The 4,827-nt window shown below is 43.9% G+C and overlaps 1 protein-coding gene across 1 annotated transcript in view; it reads left to right on the top strand.

Moving 5' to 3' along the window:
• The window catches only part of lrrc75ba (leucine rich repeat containing 75Ba), a 71,471-nt gene that overhangs the window by 30,356 nt on the left and 36,288 nt on the right, over positions 1–4,827 (top strand). The gene's annotated exons all lie outside the window — the stretch shown is intronic.

Below are 4,827 nucleotides of genomic sequence, written 5' to 3'. Positions count from 1 at the left end.
GCTCCTCCACGTTGAAAGGAGACAGTTGAGGTGGCTCAGGCATCTTTTCCAGATGCTCCGTGGACACCTCGCTAGAGAGGTGTTCCGGGCATGTCCCATTGGGAGGAGGCCCCAGGGAAGAGCCAGGATATGCTGGAGGGACTATATCTCTCGGCTGTCTTGGGAACGCCTTGGGGTTTCCCCGGAGGAGCTGGAGGAGGTGTGTGTGGATCGGGAGGTCTGGGCGGCTTTGCTTGAGCTGCTGCCCCCGCGACCCGACTGCGGATAAAGCGAAAGAAAATGGATGAATGGATGGATGGTAGCCTGATCTGTTAGGTCCCATTAATGCACAATTACTGAGAATTACTGAGGCTCGTGACTTTTAGGGTCCACAACAAAGCAAATCCTTGGAAGCACTGCTGCACAGTTCCCCAAAAACGATTTAATAAACACCCGAGTCGAGGTTAGCCTGTTAGCTTGCCTTGTTCAGACAACTGAGCGACCCACCACTTTCTCCATTTATGGGTTCATCATGACGTAGCCACAGTCAGCGCTGCCAACATGGTGACACCCAGATTTCATATTGGCTGTTCTGGGTCTTGATAGAAAACATACAGGTGATGTCACGCAGGCTTTGTCCAGTATAGATACAATCTGTGGGCGTGATGTGCAGCAGGATACACCAACACAGTTGTTAACCCATGTTTTGTGTGTGTGTGTGCATTAAAGGATCATTATGAGTGGTGGGTTGCATGTCCACTCATACTCTTTGTGGACGCATTGTGTTTTTATGTGTTGGTACTTTTTTGGATCACTTGCTAGTTTTGTTCATTACTCTGAAGAGTGGAATCTAGAGCCACATCACAGGGGACAGGATGCACCACATCCTCTAAGTGGGCCAACTTTTATTAAATAAGGCTTATTTTATCTTTAGTCCCAGCATTGCAGCTGCAGCCAGACGTCAGAGTTTCTTGATGTAAAAGCAGTGAAGCAGTGAACTCTGCTTCTAATGTCTGATGAAGGTTTTGCATCGTAACGCCGTGCGTGCACATGACAGTTGATCAGGTCAACATGCAGCGGGGTGATTAACCTTTTTCCTCAGGACACAGGGAGCGTTGGTGTGTGTGTGTGTGTTGTTGACCTTGTTAAAATGAGAGCCAGCCCTGTGTGGAGCCCCCAGCCTCCCACTCACACTGTCTGCTGCAATCAATGCTGATTGTGTTTGAGACAGCGAAAAGCTTGTGTCAATGTGTGCATTCTGTGTGTCCCAAAGGGCGGGAGGAGCGTATTCAGAGTGGTCACATGTGTCTGCCTTTGTCTCATCAGGTAACTTGATATCTGTTCTTCTGGTTGACCTGGAAATCACTGCGGCTCTGCCTCCAACATCAGCTCGGCTGATGTTCAGTGTCTGCACTTCCTTTCATGGAATGATCTCTATTAGCTTGGGTTACCTTGGCACCTACCCACCTGTTCGCGTGCCTCCACACGTCCAACCATCCATCAAACCATCCCTCCACACTTCTGCCCATCATTTTCCAGAGTTTACCTGATGTTGGCTCACCTTAAGTGGAGTAGTAGTATCCTTGACAAATACTGGTAGAGTATGAAGTGATTTGTAGGTTTTTTTAAAAAGAGGTCATAAAAACCCTCTGACACCACAAGCATTAGGGCCAGAGACTATTGATCAAGTATGTTCTCACACAAGGAATTTGTCTCCAGCCAGAGGTACAGAAATAAAAATGCCACATACAAAACTATCTTGACAACATACGGTGCATCCAGAAAGTATTCACAGCACTGCACATTTCCACATTTTATTATGACACAGCCTTATTCCAAAATGGAATAAATGTATTTTTTCCCTCACTTCCATAATGACAACATGAAAAACGTTTTTTTTTTTTAATTTTGCAAATTTATTACGTTCGCCAAGGATGTAATAAAATCATTTATTTGTCTGTCTGACTGTCAAAACTACTGCAGGGATGTTGACAAAATTTTCACCACAGACAGATATTATCAAATCAAATCAATTTAATTTATATAGCGCCAAATCACAACAAACAGTTGCCCCAAGGCGCTTCATATTGCAAGGCAAAAGCCATACAATAATCACAGAAAAACCCCAACGGTCAAAACGACCCCCTATGAGCAAGCACTTGGCGACAGTGGGAAGGAAAAACCCCCTTTTAACAGGAAGAAACCTCCAGCAGAACCAGGCTCAGGGAGGGGCAGTCTTCTGCTGAGACTGGTTGGGGCTGAGGGAGAGAACCAGGAAAAAGACATGCTGTGGAGGGGAGCAGAGATCAATAACTAATGATTAAATGCAGAGTGGTGCATACAGAGCAAAAAGAGGTGAATAAAAAGAAACAGTGCATCATGGGAACCCCCCAGCAGTCTAAGTCTATAGCAGCATAACTAAGGGATGGTTCAGGGTCACCTGATCCAACCCTAACTATAAGCTTTAGCAAAAAGGAAAGTTTTAAGCCTAATCTTAAAAGTAGAGAGGGTGTCTGTCTCCCTGATCTGAATTGGGAGCTGGTTTCACAGGAGAGGAGCCTGAAAGCTGAAGGCTCTGCCTCCCATTCTACTCTTACAAACCCTAGGAACTACAAGTAAGCCTGCAGTCTGAGAGCGAAGCGCTCTATTGGGGTGATATGGTACTACGAGGTCCCTAAGATAAGATGGGACCTGATTATTCAAAACCTTATAAGTAAGAAGAAGAATTTTAAATTCTATTCTAGAATTAACAGGAAGCCAATGAAGAGAGGCCAATATGGGTGAGATATGCTCTCTCCTTCTAGTCCCCGTCAGTACTCTAGCTGCAGCATTTTGAATTAACTGAAGGCTTTTCAGGGAACTTTTAGGACAACCTGATAATAATGAATTACAATAGTCCAGCCTAGAGGAAATAAATGCATGAATTAGTTTTTCAGCATCACTCTGAGACAAGACCTTTCTGATTTTAAAGATATTGCGTAAATGCAAAAAAAGCAGTCCTACATATTTGTTTAATATGCGCTTTGAATGACATATCCTGATCAAAAATGACTCCAAGATTTCTCACAGTATTACTAGAGGTCAGGGTAATGCCATCCAGAGTAAGGATCTGGTTAGACACCATGTTTCTAAGATTTGTGGGGCCAAGTACAATAACTTCAGTTTTATCTGAGTTTAAAAGCAGGAAATTAGAGGTCATCCATGTCTTTATGTCTGTAAGACAATCCTGCAGTTTAGCTAATTGGTGTTTGTCCTCTGGCTTCATGGATAGATAAAGCTGGGTATCATCTGCGTAACAATGAAAATTTAAGCAATACCGTCTAATAATACTGCCTAAGGGAAGCATGTATAAAGTGAATAAAATTGGTCCTAGCACAGAACCTTGTGGAACTCCATAATTAACTTTAGTCTGTGAAGAAGATTCCCCATTTACATGAACAAATTGTAATCTATTAGACAAATATGATTCAAACCACCGCAGCGCAGTGCCTTTAATACCTATGACATGCTCTAATCTCTGTAATAAAATTTTATGGTCAACAGTATCAAAAGCAGCACTGAGGTCTAACACAACAAGCACAGAGATGAGTCCACTGTCCGAGGCCATGAGAAGATCATTTGTAACCTTCACTAATTGTTGTGTGTTGGGGGGGGCGTGGCTGGATGTTTTGGTGTTCTTTTCTTTTCTTTGCTCTCCAGGTGGCATGAGGGCTGATTTGTCTGTGAAGAAGGTGCTGGCTGAAGAGTCTTCACCCTCATCAACATCATGGAAAGCACCTGTGCTTGGTGCTCACGTGCAACCTGGACGACTTGCAGCTGAAGCAGATAATTGGATGGCGTTCTGCATTTAAGTCATGTGTGATTCAAGCAGAACTGCCGGGAACTCGACCTTGTGACGTTCGTTTGTGAGACGCTGAGGACCGCGCCTGGGTTTGACACATCGAGCCCGTGAAGCAGGGAGGGGTGAGGACACATGCTGTCAGCACACACGAAAGGTAATTAAGTGTTAAGTACTTGTTGATAGTAACTTGGTGTTTTGTTACACAGTGTACTGGAATTGTAAAGAGAATTGCGTAGTTTGCTTCTCACTGCTGTGGCGTGAAGGATAAGTGATCCTCCACTTGTTGTGAGAGGCTGCTCATTTGCATAAAGTAAAAAAAGGACACTGACCTGAGTGTGTTGCTGGCAGCGTGTGTTGATTTACCTCACCGTCTCTTTGCTTCACAGAGAATCAGTTTGTCGTGTCCACCTGGGGGGTGTTTGGCGGTGGTAGGAAGTCCAGGAGCGCCGGCTTTAATCCTTGCGGGCGCTGGAGAGCGAGCCACGAATCACTCCACCAGAGGGACGTTGTTTTTTTTATGTTTTTGCACTTTTAAACACAGGTGTATAATAAATAGTTTTTGTTTGGAACCGCTTTCTGATTATTTTTAGCGCTGGGTCCTGTCTGACGCAGGTTCGCTCCTCAATCCGCGTCGACACATAACACTAATGCTGTTTCTGTACTATGATGAATTCTAAAACCTGACTGAAACTCTTCAAATAGACCATTCCTCTGCAGATGATCAGTTAGCTGTTTTACAACTACCCTTTCAAGAATTTTTGAGAGAAAAGGAAGGTTGGAGATTGGCCTATAATTAGCTAAGATAGCTGGGTCAAGTGATGGCTTTTTAAGTAATGGTTTAATTACTGCCACCTTAAAAGCCTGTGGTACATAGCCAACTAATAAAGATAGATTGATCATATTTAAGATCGAAGCATTAATTAATGGTAGGGCTTCCTTGAGCAGCCTGGTAGGAATGGGGTGTAATAAACATGTTGATGGTTTGGATGAAGTAACTAATGAAAGGA

Source organism: Thalassophryne amazonica, chromosome 5 (assembly GCF_902500255.1).
Source record: "Thalassophryne amazonica chromosome 5, fThaAma1.1, whole genome shotgun sequence".
Classification (NCBI taxonomy): Eukaryota; Metazoa; Chordata; class Actinopteri; order Batrachoidiformes; family Batrachoididae; genus Thalassophryne; species Thalassophryne amazonica.
The sequence above is the reverse complement of the archived record's forward strand: the minus strand, read 5'-3'. Positions and strand labels throughout refer to the sequence as shown.